This window comes from Urocitellus parryii, chromosome 3 (assembly GCF_045843805.1).
Source record: "Urocitellus parryii isolate mUroPar1 chromosome 3, mUroPar1.hap1, whole genome shotgun sequence".
NCBI lineage: Eukaryota > Metazoa > Chordata > Mammalia > Rodentia > Sciuridae > Urocitellus > Urocitellus parryii.
The window spans coordinates 148914137-148930033 of NC_135533.1; the positions used below are offsets into that span (position 1 = coordinate 148914137).

Genomic DNA, 15897 nt, shown 5'->3' on the forward strand with positions numbered 1-15897 from the left:
CACCCTAGAAGACAAGGGAAAAAAATAGACGAAGAAGTAGTGATAAACTAGGTCAAATATGAAATATTGCTAAAAGATCAAGTAAGAAAAGAACTAAGAACTGATCATTGGAGTTAGCAATGGAAAGGTATTTGGGATCTGACAAGAAAAATTGCAGTGGAATGAATGGTTGGTTTGGAAACCTTTCTGAAGGTGGTTCCAAGAGAATAGAAGAACCAAAAGGTGAGAAACATAAAGGAGGAAGAGTTGGGATTTTGGCCTAGGATTTCAAGAGATAGAAGGGAAATAATAAAAACAAAGGGTAGAGGGGAATTACAAATAATTAGCCCAAAATTCCAGTGTGATTTCCTCTTTAAGCATTGCCAAAAATCCTGAGCTGTGCACAAGCAGAGTAGGACTCTCAGAAACCAAGTGGAAATAAGCAGATGATTGTTAAAGAGCTGAGCAAGGATATCAACAGTTTCACACTGCTAGGGAAATGGAAGTAGGGATTCAAGCCTTCTCAGGGTGTAGAGGCCTTGCTAAATGCCCTAGGCTATCATCTGAAGTCTCAGAAGAGCTACTTCCTTAGAAGTATGGGTATAATCTTGGAGTAAGACCTAGGCTCTACAAGTCAAAACCACTGTCTAGGCTTCTGCCATAGATTTGGAGACTCTATCTTAGGAGTAAGCTACAACTAAAAAATGTCAACTCTAACAAAAACCACCCTTAAATAGATCAAAGTTATCTTCCAGAAAAAAAAAAAAACACATTGCATTCTCTTTAAAGGAAGACAAAAGGATGAGGTGTAGCTCAAGTGATAAAGCACTTGTTTAGCATGTGCAAGGCTCTGAGCTCAAACACCAGCACAGGAAAAAAAAACAAAAACAAAAACCAAACACAAATACAGCTGGGCCTTGAAATTTCAATCACATTTAACGTTTAAAATTTACAAAAATTTGTATGAAAGCAAAGTAATAGAGTCAAATGACTGAAAATCAAGACGAAAAATATAGATAATAGGAATAGATGCTCAAGTGAAATAATTTATCCGATATGTACTTTAAAATAGTTGTGATTAACGTATTTAAAAAAATAAAGTTGGAGATTACAAACAACTGGAATCTATAAATAGAACCAAATGGAAATCCTAGAACTGAGAAACATAACTGACATTAAGAATTCAAAAAATGGATCAAATAGCAGATGAGGCTCCTCCTGCCAATTCTCCCTCCTCCCTCTCCTTGCACAGGTATTGAACCTGTAACACAATCTGAAGGCTCTCCTGGTCTCTTTCTCTTCCTTTCCCTTTATTCTTTACAAGTGTTCCCTTCAATAAACATCTAATCCTATTTTGGTGTGTGCTTCTTAGAGGATTTGAACTGATACAAGGATGGTGAACTGGCTTTTGAGGGGAAACAGTAACACTAAGGACAATGGAATGTTGCTAAGTTCTATGATGGTTGAAGAAATCAAATGACAGGTCCGTATCCACTAATCAGTAATTTAAAGCAAAGTCAGAGAACCTCCTTACAGGGTTTTAAATAAACCCTCATTTCTTTTTGTTGAAGGGCAGAGGGAACTGAAAACCAGGCACAGGATTTAACTATAAGATGGACAAATTTTCAGAGAAGGATGAGCTACATGAGTCTAGGAAACTATTCTATGCCAAAATCAGGGTCCTGATGGAGAAGAGAACAGGTGGTGAGTCTAGGATGGGGTATCTCCACACACTCACTTGAGGTTCTTCAATCCCACTTTAACCTGTATGGTCTGGGCAACAGCAAATAGCTAGATTGCTGGTCAGGGGTTTAGAAGAAGCAAGATAGAAATACCGGAAGTCTTAAGACAGGAAGGTGTAGGGAAGAGGCATGTGAATGGACCTATGGGAGTAGGTACTCTGTGTGATCACCTTTTCATCCCATATCCACCAGGGAATGCCCACTGCAGAAAAGACACCAAACAACCAGAAGGAAAGGATGACTTGGCCAGGGATGTCAACCAGTTTCTGTCACTGACCACTCAAAGCTTGGCAAATGGGCTCCTGAACAGAACCGCTATGTTGGCAGTGATGGAGACTATGTCAGGGCCAAATAGTCTTGGGCTCTCTTTCCTCACCAGTGTTCATGTAGCCACTGTCAGTGTCAACTGTCTGATGTACCAGCAACAGAGGCCAATCCTGAGCTCCTATGGGAGTGGATTATTGATTAAAAGGATGAGTTTGACCTGATTTTCCTGTCTTTTGTTGCCTTTTTGTCATATTATGACATAGCACAAAGGCATTAACAGATGCCAGACCCCTGCCTTTGGGCTTCCCAGCCTTCAGAAATATGAGCCAAATAAACTTCTATGTTTCTGATTTACCAGTCAGTGGTATTCTGTTCTAGCAGTAGAAAATGGATAAAGGCTTGTGTTCAAGGCTTCCCTCACCTTCAGCTAGAACTGCCTCTCATCTAGATGACTGCTTCTGATCTAGATGACTTACTGGTAGGATGATCCAATCCTTCATCCTTGGGAGGTGGGAGACTATAAAAACTGTGCCCTTATTAGGCTATGGTTGCTAGACTTGCCAAGTTACAGTTAAAATTGTGCATGACAGTAGAAAGATGTCTCAACAAATTACCTAAGTGCCAAATGATTTATTTCTGTCTCCATTATATAGCAATGTCTGTATCACTTTATACACTTTATAATATCCTGCCAATATAACTTTTTCCCTGGATTGTTGGCATGAAGAGCCCAAGTAATCAGATGGTAGTCAGAGAACTAAGTTTTGTGGGTTTTTTTTTTTTTTTTTTTTTTTTTTTGGTAAGTGTGTGTGGTGCTGGGGATTGAACTCGGGGATTTGTGCACAGAAGGCAAACACTTTACCAACTAAGCTATATCCCAAGCCCTAGAGCATTAAGTTTTGAGAACCTTATAACACAAGCATACTTACTCTGGGAATCGGAACATCTAAACCCACAGAGCTTAACATTGTCTGGAAGGGAAGCATAATTCCCTAAGTGAACCAGTAACGACAATATGAATCCAGTCATGAGAGCAGAGTCCTCATGCATGCTCTAATCACCTCATGAAGGTTCTGCTTCTGAACACTGTTGCACTGGCAATTAAATGTCAACCTGAGTTTTGGAGGGGACATTCAGCCATGGAATAGAGGAAGGAGATGCTGACTACCTATTATGACCTCAGGAACAAATATAATAAGAAAATTTCAATTTGTGTACTAATCTTCCTACTAGAAATTTTGACCAATCAGAATCTTGTAGAAGGTATATTTTGGGCCGTGAGTTTAATATGAGAAATAAGCAGGTTTCCGCAGTGGAAGAGGTGGACTTAGTGGATGTTGTTCTCCACTCATATGTCATATCTCACCTGCAAACTGTTGTGCTGACTGCTAATGGTTCACAAGTGCCCACTTATGCAGAGCATGCCCTCAGCCAACTGGGACCCTCCTCACTTAAGAGGTTTTCCCCTATCAAAGCTGATGACTGACTGACACGGGGCTAGGAATGGCCAACCTCCTTGCCTCAAAGTATAATCAACTCTGTGGTGCAATTTGCTCAGTTTCCTCCAGGGATCAGAATGAATTTGACTCCAACTGAGACCTGGTCCTTAATGGCAATTTTGTGCTGATCCATGTCCTTCCTTTAGGAGGCACTACCTCACAAAATCACTTGTATAGGAATTCCCTTCTTGGCTCTATTTCCAAGGAACCCAACTTAAGAAAAAAAAAAATATAAAACAAAAAAGTTCTCTTAAGAACTTAAAGTCAAAATAGATAATAAATTAAAAATTTTAAGAAATTTCTCTTAATACTGATGCAAGAAGCAGATAATAAAATCAAAAGGGATATGGACAATTTGAGTATCAGTGTTAACACATTTATTTAAATTTACATATATAGAATATGATTCCCAACCACTGTAAAATATGCATCCTTTTCAATTGCACATAGAATACTTACCAATGCAGACCATGTGCTGGGCCATAATGCAAGAATAAGCAAATTTCCAAGGACTGAAATCATAAAGTATGTCCTCTGATTACAGTAGAAATGAGCTGGACATCCATAACAGAATGGTAACTTGAAAATCTCCAAATGTTTGATTTGAAGAAATAATTATAGGTAAATCAATAATAACAACAGCAACAAAAACACACAATGGAAATAAGAAAATAATTTGAAGTCACAATGCAGTTGCTACTATCAATTTTAAAGTTAGTGCTGTTAGAAGAGTAAATTTTCAATTTTAAATTTTCTAGAAGAAAACAATTATTAATCAGCATGAAACAGAAAAGTTCATGTTGTCAGCTAAAAGGAACCACCATGAGTGTGGTGGGGGGGAAGTCAAACTCAGAGACACTGGCATCCACAATGAGAAGAGCTTTGTTCATTACTACTCTGAGTTTAGCTTTTTTTCTTATAACTACACCACAAACACATAAGGGATAACCCTGCAGGTAAATTTCCACAGAGCACCCATCCTGAATATTTCTTTCCAAAGCTCCTTGGAAGTATATGCTTAGAAATTCCTACCTAGGAGGCCATGATAAATAAATATTTTACAGTCATTCTCTTCCCATATTAACTAGTTAACAAAACAAAAAATCCTATTTGGACTTCAGCTTCTATTAGTAACCCTAAAGTGAGAACACATATTTTTAACATAGTACTGTTGCGCTTACTGCTACATTTAAAATAAATGAATCCATTTATATGACATCTCTGTAGTTAATCAGAGAAAACTAAAATTTTTATGTTTTTCCCCCAGTAAAACCATGACCTCAATTTAAAGCTGTAACTCATAAACCACCTGGCATTTGGATTTACAGCAGCCCAAGATAATATCATATGACCAGCAGATGTTGAATATTTTCATGATGTTGCTTAAGAAGTTCTTCTGTCCACTGCAACAGGCCACATTCAGCTTTAAATTCAGCTATTACTTGATGCTTCTTTTTGAAAACTGTACTCTTGCTTCGAAGTTTACGGATATTGTTTTAACTATAAAAACATAATATGTAATTAAATGAGTAGACTAGTAGGTAAGTATTATGTATACCTAGCTATTAGTATTATATATACCTTGATGTGTTAGAAAACTGTTCTCTTCTCACTAACACATGTGTAACAAACATATAATAACTTAGTTTTATTAGAAAACTTGGAATAATTTAACAGCTCATTTAAAACACTATAGGAAGAACCTGGCTACTGTATTTAAATCACTTCAAAACAAAAGCAAGCTATTATATTACTGTACATAGGATAATTATTTGGGAATCTTCTTATCCTTTTTGATGCCCAGTGCTTCTTAAAGCTACTTGGTTTGGGGGCTTAATAAATAATAGTACAAATAATGAAGTAATGAACATAATAGAATTCAGCCCCCACCCAGAAAATTTCCATGGCTGGATTACAGTAACTGCTCTAAAATATGAAGTCATAGCCACATACCTTGCAAATTTTCCTTTTAAAGAATAAACATGGCAAAGGCCATTTGCTGCTGGCGAGCTTGGGCGAGGGCGGAGCTGGGTAGAGCCCAGACTCATGGAAGAACTCTGCAGACTCTCTGGTCCTACAACTTGGCCTCCAGGAGCCTGCGTGGTCCTGGGTGCTCTTTGTGTGACCCGTCATGCTGCTCTGAGGAGTGCCCTCCGCCGCCCCCCATGCAATAGGAGGGAAATCGGAGATTCTGGGAGTCCACCTTCACTGCCATGCCCAAGAATAAAGGTGAAGGAGGTGAAAACAGGCAGAGGAAGGAATGAGAATGAGTCTGAAGAAAGAGCTGGTGTTCAAGAGGATGGGCAAGAGTGCGCTCAGGGAATCAGAATGATGGGAAATGGACCATTAGAAGCAATGAATTTCAATGGTGTGAAGAGGTTTGTCACATCAGAGGGAAATTGAGAAAAAAGGTTTGGAGAAATACACCAGACATTATATTGGTTGTTCTCCAAGACAACCAGAATAACAAAGCTGATGTAATTTTAAAATACAAAGCAAATTGAAGCTAGAAGTTGGGGTTTACTGTGAGCTTCTGGAGCAGCCTAAAATCAATGATCCTGATACATACGGTCCTGGAGATGATGAATTCAGTTTGATGACATTGGAGTTGATGATGAAGACTTTGATGGTATCTAAATTGAACTCAACACTTTATATTCCATTTTTTCTAAACATTGTCCTGCAGTTTGGATTTTGACCCTAGGCCTCAAAGAAGATTAAATTTTCATTAGCATGATTATACTTTGTTAAGGCAGACTGTGATTTGTTTCTAAGGTATTTGTTTCCTTAAAAAATGATAATGCTGAATAACCTGAGTGAAATATTAAGCCTACTTTGTGCTATCGATGCAATGGAGCTTACAGATAGATGAGCACATCTATTCGGGAAAAAAAAAAAGAAAAACAAAACACCAACCACAAACACACACACACACACACACACACACACACACACACAAAAAACAAACATTACTACCTTTCCTACTTTGACCACTTGTAGTACGTAAATGGATGTTTTGAATAAAAAAGGAATAAATATGTAATCCTGATATACACAGCTTCAAAATCCCTAGAGTAACTGTGTGTTCTATTGAAAGTGTCCTGGGCAAAGTGCCCCAAGTGAACTCTACACTGGGCATCTCTAGTCTCTGGAACATCTAGGCCAATCTCCCCTTCTGTCTTGCTGTGGTCCAAAACTGTTTTTAAAAGCTAAAATAAATGTTTTTGGTGAAAGAAAAAACCCACCAATTACTCCAAGTGTTGTATCTGACTGGTTATCATTTGACATTCATTATACATGCTACGTAAGGAAAGGGTAGTCAGGTTCCGATTAATTACAGTTCCACACAATTAAACGTTAGATGGCCACCAAAACAGCTAAGGAAGAAAGGAAACACATTACAAGTGCTTTTCTTCCACTGGAAGTTTCTTCTAAATATCATCTGGATTTTAGAAAATTTTTAATATTATACCAAAAACAAAACATGATAAATATGTTGAATCTTCAGACACATTCAATAATTTCTATAGAACATATTTCCAAAAAGAGTCAAAAGAAACATAAGCTTCTGATCTATTCTGCTAAAATGCCTTTCAACCAGCTATTTATTATACTTTTATGATCAATCTTATAAGTAAGCAAAATAGTATCTTGCTTTTTATTTGCACATCTTTATTAGAAAACTATATTTTTAAGTCATGTTTATTGTGTATCTGTAGAAATTTTTTTTAAAAAGGACTTGCCTGTCTTTGGCCCAAATTTTTATTTATTTATTTATTTGTCTTTTTCTTGTACATCTGGAACAGTGACTCTCAAACTTTCTGATCTCATGAATCTTTTATATATTCCTAAAATTATTGAGGATATGAAAGACATTTTGTTTATGTGCATTTTATTGCTATTTTTCACATTAGCAATGAAAACTGAGAAAATTTTAAAAAACAAGAAAATATAAGTACACATTCAATTCATGGCCAGAGAGATGGCATGATCACAATCGAGCCTCTGGTAACCTGTACTGTGCACTCATGTGATAATGATAGTAACAACTTCCTCTCCTTCCCCTAGTGGTTCACAGGAGTGACAGTGGTGGCTTGGAGAGGCAGCAATGGAGAGGATCAGGAGCTGTACACAGGCACAGGTCAGAGGGCCCAGGGATCTAGAATGTAAGAAATGAGGGGCCCTGGGAGTTATGCAGGGAGTGGATCACTGGGTAATGACTAAGGACACAGCAGAGTGAGAGGTGAGTTATGGAGGTACAGATCAGTCAGCTGAATGAATAACAATGTGGAATGATGGGGCTGGAGGCTGAGGAACATGGAGGCACAGGCTAGCAGGCATGACAGCTGAGGACAGAGGGTAGTGGGGAGCCATGGGAGACATTGGCACTGATGAAGATGCAGGTTGGGATGGAGATAGAAAGTTGGTGTGAGGCCACAGTAATTGGTAGGTTGGCTAGATTTCTCAGTGATAGAAATAATACTTTAAAACTAGCAAAGGCCTGGCTGCAGACAAACACCAGTAATCACAGTGTCTCTGGAGGCTGAGGAAGGAGGATCCCAAGTTCAAAGCCAGCCTCTACAAAAGTGAGGTGCCTCTGTCCCTAAGTAAAATACAAAATAGGGCTGGGGATGTGGCTCAATGGTCTAGTGTTCCTGAGTTCAATCCCTAGTACCAAAAGATAATTTTAGCTGTTCAAGAAATTCCTTTGTCAGAATGTTGGCAGATAGGAGATAAATCATTTCTGTGCTTATTCCTGAGTATTGCCTCAAGTATAGCAATACAATGAAAATGATAACCAATTAAAATGATAACCAAAGTGCAATGGGAAAAAAGGCATTTTTAGACACTTCTTCTTTTATTAATAAAAAATCAAAGAGATACTAATTAAAATGCCAAATGAAAAACAAATATGTATAGCACTTGTCATTAGCAATCAGAAGAACTAAAATTCAGAGGTCAAATGTAACATCTGGAATATTAATTTTTATAGTAGCAAGTATAAAAATGTATATATTTCATTGCTAAAATTCAAAAACTCCTAACTGAACTCTAAATAGAAAATGCCAAAGGAAGATAAATCACTGTGTATGTCTAGGGCTTGTGAAATATATCCTTATTAATATAGTCATGTTCCTAAATCAAGGAATGAAGTTCTACATACAAATAAATGGCCACTACAGCTTATAACAAGCCCTCAATTTCAGTTCATTACATCTACCACATAGTCCTGTGACCATTAGACACCTTATCCATTCTAACTGTGCCTCAGAGCAGTCAGGGTACCACAGTATCCCCTTTTAGAAGCACAGCTGCAAAAGTGTTCAGACATGCCTTCAGATCTCTGCAGCACACTAACTGGGTGACTTTGGGAAAGTTATTAAATTCCTTTAAGTCTGTTTCCTCACTTAAAATAGAAATAATACTTACTTCATAGGCATTTTGAGAGGATGAATTAGAGTAGACTGTATGCTATGAAAGATAAATTTTACCATTTAAACCATTTTAAAGTTACAGTCCTGTAGTATTGAGTACAGTCACATTGTTGTGCATTAGTTACCAAGGATGTTTTAGAAGTACTCAAGACTAAGGGCCTAGGAACTGCTCAGTGAATGGCTGCTAAAATAATGCTAATTAGTCCGATCTCATTTAATCTTGGATTTGTATAAATTATTAAGCCTTAAAGATAAATCATTATTTCTGCTGAATGGGTCCTATTATAAAAAAATTCTGGTTTCAAATGTTAAGCTATGAAATATATTTCTAGCTTTCAAATTCTTCATTCAAGTGAGTGACCTAAACATAAAAACTTTAGAAGTCAGCACTTCTAAAGGCCAATTATGGTTCTAAGAATGTGACAGGTATAATTCTTCTAGGAGGTATATATACAGCAACATTCACATTTTACAGCTGAGTGCAAAGAGATTAAGAAATTTACCAAAGTCTCTCAGTTCATAAATGACATGGCCAAGAATGGCATTCAAACAACTGAGTTCTAGAAAATGTGCTCTTTAACCATTCTGCCATCCTGCCTCTGGGCACGTAATACCACCCACAGGAATGATTAGAAAAAAATGCCAGATATTAGGGTTGAATGAGCCTTTGAGATTTTCAGAAGCTTTAATATCCATTCTTTCATTGTCCTAGAGCCCCTCAAGAGCAATTACTCCCACTTTACAGATGGAAAACAGAAAAATTAAGTAATTTGTTCAAGGTCATAAGAAACTTGTGGGAGAGACTTGGATCTCAGCTCTTCTACTTGTTAGCTGTGTGATTCTTTAACTTCCCTCAGTCAACTGTGAAACAAATACTAATAACATCTCTTTAAGAAGCAAAGAAGTATGTGTAAAGTACATAGCATAGAGTTTAGTATTAAAAGTGCTGAAAAAATGTTAATTGTTTGTTTTCCTTATTTGATTGCAAGGGTTTTAAGGTAGAATAATTCTACAATTATTAGAATGTGTAAGAGAATTTAACAGATAGTTTAATATAAAAAAACCAATATAAAATTTAATCAAATTTCTATACATAATTAAAAAAATTAAAAACATTTTTATAATAGTATAAAATTTTGAAATATCTAAAAATAAACTTCACAATGTAAAGGGTCTTTCAGGAAGCAGTGAAATCTAAAGAAATTTCTTATTGTAATGGTATTAATTCACCCTATATTGGTTTATAAATTCAATACAATATTTAAAAAAATTGCCCAAAATGTCCTGAAAAAAAGTTTTAAAAGAATTGTAATGCAAAATAAGTAAATAAACAAATAAATAATTAAAAAATAATACAAAAAAATCACAATTCTAAAAAATGTTTTATAGTTCTATTCTACAAAATGTAAAGAATAAGGCTGACTGAGACACTCTGGTAGAAGAGCAAAATAGAAGGATCCGGCTCTACCAGATTTTAAAAGCTGGAAAAACATCTTATTCACACAGAAATATACTACAACAGTTCAGAAAAGAAAAGCCAAGAAACATGTTCACAAATGCTTGATATATCACAGATGGCACAGCAGATCAGTATATAAAGCAATTTTTTTAGGTGGGGGGAAATACTGGGGACTGAACTGAGTTAAATTCCCAGGCCTTTTTTTTTTTTTTTTTTTTTTTTGAAACAAGATCCAACTAAATGGCTCACCTTGAACTTACAAATATCCTGCCTCAGCCTTGAAAGTCACTGCACCACCACACCTGGCCAAAGGTGTTCTTTTCAGTAAATGCTGCTAGAGTAACTGGTTATCTGTATGAAGCAAACATAAAATGGACCTCTACTTCCACTAATCAAAAATTGACACTAAATTGAATAAGATCAAAAAAGCACAAACCATAAACAAAAAGTATTGCTAAATTTTAGCATGTTAAAATCTTCATTCAAAGAACAATCTTTTTTTTAAAAAAAGAAAAAACGCAAGTTAGAAGATATTTGAAACCCATATAAAACAAAAAAGAAGTAAAACAACAAATGCATGGAAAATACCTGTAAATTAATGAGAAAAAACATATATGATCTAATAGAAAATATGCAAAAGACCTGACTGGATACTTCACAAAAAGAAGAAATACAAAAGATTCTCAAAATCATAGTAACCAGAGAAATGCAAATGAAAACCACAATAAGATACCATTCATTAAATAAATACCCTTCAGATTGACAAAAATAAAAACTCTACAATAGGAAGAGGTGGTGAAGATATAGAGTAACAGGAACTCATACTCTTCATGATGGTACAAATTGGTACAACCACTTTGGAAAACAATTGGTAGCATCTAATACTACTGAAGATAGGAATGGTCTGTGACTCAGCAATTTCACTCCTAGATTCATCAACCATTTTAAAAATACAAGTAACCATATACCAGGACACATAAACAAGAATGTTTATACCTACACTTTAACAGTCCAAAGCTCCAAAAATCTTCATCTTCATGACTGAATAAGTAACTGTGGAATACTCATAAAATGTACTTCAATACAGCAATACAAATGAACCACAACTCATTTGAGGAATCTCACAAACGTTTAAAAAATGAAGCAAAACTCAAAAGAATGCATAATAAAAACATAAGACCAATAGTGTCAAGTTCAAATAAATTTATGAAGGCATATATATGTGGTAGAAGTATAAAGATCAGCAAGGAAACTACCCCAAAGTCAGGAGAATGGATGAGATGAATGTAACTGGAAAAGGACATGGGTGGTGTCAACATTGCTAGTATTCTACTTCTTCCCTGGGTGGAGGTTATATCACTATTTGCTTTATAATTGTTACTGTTCATGTTTTAATACACTTTATGAATGTGTACTTTAAAATAATAATAGGAATACAAGGGATCTTCATTATCAAAATATTTGTTATCCAGCTAGGTGCAATGGCACATGACTGCAATCCTAGAAACTCGGCTGAGGCAGGAGGATGACAAGTTAGAGGCCTGCCTCAGCAAATTTGCAAGGTTCTGTCTCAAAATAAAAAAAAAAAATTAAAGAAATTGGGGAGTGGGTCTGTGTTAAAGCTCCCCTGGGTGTAATTCCCAGTGCTAGAACAATTTTTCTGATCCCAATGCCAGCAATTCTATGGTTGCTTAGGGAGCAAAAGCCATCATGAAAGGACATTTACTAATGTGCTGATCACTAAATGCTAATCACACAAATTTCTCAACTTGATTTACAACAGCAGTTTCTCTTGCTTGTTGTAAAAATCCATAAAACAAATACATTTGCAAATTCATTCCTTCAACAAATATTTACCAAATTCTAAAGCTTGCCAAACACTGTTCTCATGGTACCAGCAAGGTCCAAGATAAGTAAAATGCCAGAGAGAGAACCTGAGAACATTCCTTTCCACCCCCATTTGGCCTTGGCCTTCTTACTCTCCTACCAAGTTTCACACACCTAGAACCTGAAAGCAGCAATCCAAGGCACACATCAAGTCATTATGAAAACCATTACCCTAGGGAGGAATCACCCCTTGGATTCACTTGATAAAATAATGATTTCCTGTTTTTAAGTAGGCAGAGATCCCCTTATCAAGAACTCTCAGTCAAGGCACTTGTTTTAACAATGGTGATGATTTTTACACTGCCCAAAGTGGGGTTAAAAACTTTCAAGGATTGCTTTGCCTGGGATCCAGAGACCAGAAGCTTACAATATTTTAGAAATTATATACATATATATAGATTTTGTATGTACTGTAGTTTTTCTCAGGTTAAAGTTCATACCTTCATGGACTCTCAAGCTGTTCAAACAAAAAGAATAGCTGTGAATAAGAACAGCTCCCAAGAAGTTGAATAGTCCAGCTTTTGAGTAGTGTAGTCACTGGTAGGTCATCTAAATTGAAACCCAGCTGTCCTGACCCCTAGGCCTGTGCTCTCAATGCCCAATACTTACTCTTAGTTCTTTGAAGGCTTAATCTAGAGTGTAGAGCTGGTGGCCCTGGTGATCCTCAATGACTGGACACTGTTAGGTGCAGGACAGGCTGAGTAAGCTGTCTGCAGGGCTTGCCAAACAAAGTTAGGTGCAGGATGGCCTGGCCACTCAAACTCTCTTTCTGGTTCTTTATCATCTGTTTGCTTTAAGCCCAAATGCCCAAGCCCCCACTCAAGACTGAGTGCTTCGCCCCCCTGCTCAAAGCTGAACACTCAACCCCCTGCTCAAGGCCATCACTTAACCCCCTTGTGTGCCAACAAGGCAGCTTGCAGACCCAGAGACCCCATTAGATTTGGGCTATAAAAACTCCCTCTTACCAGCCCCTCTCTTCTCTCTTGCTCTGTCTCCTTTGCGCACGTGCTCTCTCTACCCCCCCCCCTTCTCTCTCTTCTCCTCTGTTGCACTGCTGCAATAAAGATCTCTTGGTTGCTCTGAGTGTTGTGGTCACTTTTCTTTCAGACACAGCAAACAGATGAGCTGCCTATCTTTCTAGCAATTAGCACTCAAATCAAGCTCCTGGTCTGGACACTTCCTCTGGGCCACTCTCTGCTTCCTATTCTATTTCTGGGTGAAATTGGCTTTCTGCCTTGGTGGCATCTCCTCCCTCCTCAGACTCTCCTTGGTTGTCTTCCTCTGCCTCCCTTTCTTGTGCATCTTCATTTCCTTCTCAGGGCCCTCCTCACTCTCTTGGTTGTTCTTGCCCTCACTCTCTTCCTCAACCTCACTCTCTTCCTCTGAGTCATTGTCCCCCTCCTGCTTGCTGTTCCACCTTGGCTGACCTCTTCTTCTAGGCCCCTCCCTGCTGCCTGGAAAGGTCCAGGACTGGGTTATATGTATGTACTCATCCGGGTAGTGACCTAGGAACTTCTGCCTGTGCCTTTGGCATTGCGGTGGCAGTAGCAGAGCCCCATTCTCTGCATCCTTCCTTGCCCCAGAGCCTTTTCTGAGTGGCACTTGTCATGTGCTATCATGGGGCAGATTCTTCAAGGCCACGCCTACTCTGGAGGCCAGGTGGGTGCTGTGCTACTGTGGCCTAGGCCTTGGGCCACAGGCTTCTAGCTTCCCTTCTCCTGGAGCTGGGTCCCCTCAGCAGGAGTTACCACCATGATGGGCCATGTGGGATCCTGGTGCAGGACCTAGAGCATAGGGCCTCCCCACTGGCTCCACCTGCTTCCTGTGTGCTGTGTATGTGTGTGTGTGTGAGTGTGTGTGTGTGTGTGTGTGTGTGTGTGTGTGTGTGTGTGTATTTTCCGGGGATTGGAGCCAGGGCCTTGTGCATGCAAAGCATGTGCTCCAATAGTGAGCCACACCCAGCCCTATGTATAGCTTTTCCTCTCAGCATAATGTTTAGGAGACTTAGCTGTGGCGTTCTGTGTACTAGTAGTTTATATTTTTATTATTTCTGACATGGTCCATTGTACGATTATATAAAAAATGTTTTGTTTTCTGTTGATGGATGTTTGTATTTTGTCCAACTTTTGGCTCTCAGGAATAATGCTGCCAGGAATGTTCTTGTAAAAGTTATTCATGGGCAGGGAACTAATCTCTCTTGAGTATGTGGTGTAGTCCTGAGTCCTAGAATAGGTGTATGTTTGGTTTCATAAGGAACTAACAAATTGCATGCATGAGAGTTCCAGTGACTGCATATCCTCAGCAATTCTGATTGACCATTGAAATTGATTAATCATTTTGCTGAGTGTCTGTTTGTGGTTTTAATCTGCATTTCTTGGGTCATATTCTGAGCACCTCTTAGGATCTATGTTGATTGTTAGAATGTCTTTTGTGAAATGCTAGCTCAAGTGTTTTGCTCATTTTAACATTGAAATGTCTTTTGCTTATTGATTTGTAGGGTTCCTTTGTATATTCTCTGTACAGATTCTGTATTAGTTGATAGCTGATGTATTTACAACCTTAAAGATATATTTTGATAATGAAATGTTTATGATTTTAATCAGGTCTGATTTATCAATTTTCTATTTTGGTTTAATGCATCTCATCGTGCAATATAAACAATCCTTACCTACAACAATCCAATATCAGAAAAAAAAATTTGTTTTCGATTTTGAATACAGATATAGAATAAATCTAAATACACAAATTTTTGTGTATAGCTTGGATGAAGGATAAGAGTTTATTATTCTCCATGCTTGTGTTATTCGGACACCATTTTTTAAAAAAATACCATCTTGCCCTATGTGATTGCAGAGGTGATCTTACATGTAAATTTAGAAAACATACAGTAATCCCCTTCCTCTTGATTTCCCTGGTCTTGCTGCAGCCAGGGGCGACCTCTGCAGAAGGGGCTCAGCTCAAGGGCAGGGTAAGGGGACTCGATGTACAGTTTGTCCCATTTTCATAATTATACATGGAGGGTCACTCGTGGGGAAGAGGTGGGAGATGCACTGGAAGACTGAGGAGCTCTGCCTTTGGATCCCTAACCTGTCCTTCTCTTGGACCCCAGGTCCCTCCAGAGTCTAGTTAGCCCTGGCCCATGCAGCACTGCGCTGACCTCGGGTCTGTCTGGGACCCCAGCCCAGCGGCCCTTCCTAGGAGGCTCAAGGTCCCGCCCAGCTGGCGCCTCACCTCAGAGGGCAGCTCCACCTCGGGAAGCCCCAGGAGGCTGTCATTGACCTACCGGTCACCCAGGCTTGGCAGCCTGAGACTCCAGCTTCCGAGGAGGCAAGAGCTTGGTGGGGGCCCACCAGCCAGAAGCGCGACTGAGCCCTCAGAAAGGCGGGAGAGAGGCAGCAATGGCTGCTGGAGGGCTCTGTACTGAGAGCTGGAGCAGGCTGTGAGGGGCCCCGCCTGGCAAGTGAGCGTTATCTGTCATTCTCCTCTGTTTTGCATATTCATGAGACTGAGCTCCGCCTCTGGTTCCTGAAAGCTCAGAGAGAAAAATACATTATTCATGAGGAAGTGTCACCCCACCCAGGAAGGCGAGGCTGATTATTTATGAGGAAGGCCTGGCTGATTATTCATGA

General features: G+C 38.5%; 1 pseudogene; it reads left to right on the forward strand.

The window, feature by feature from the left end:
* The first annotated feature begins 5700 nt into the window (after window positions 1-5700).
* On the forward strand, window positions 5701-6124 carry LOC144253498 (eukaryotic translation initiation factor 1A, X-chromosomal-like; annotated as a pseudogene).
* The last annotated feature ends 9773 nt before the right edge of the window (window positions 6125-15897 follow it).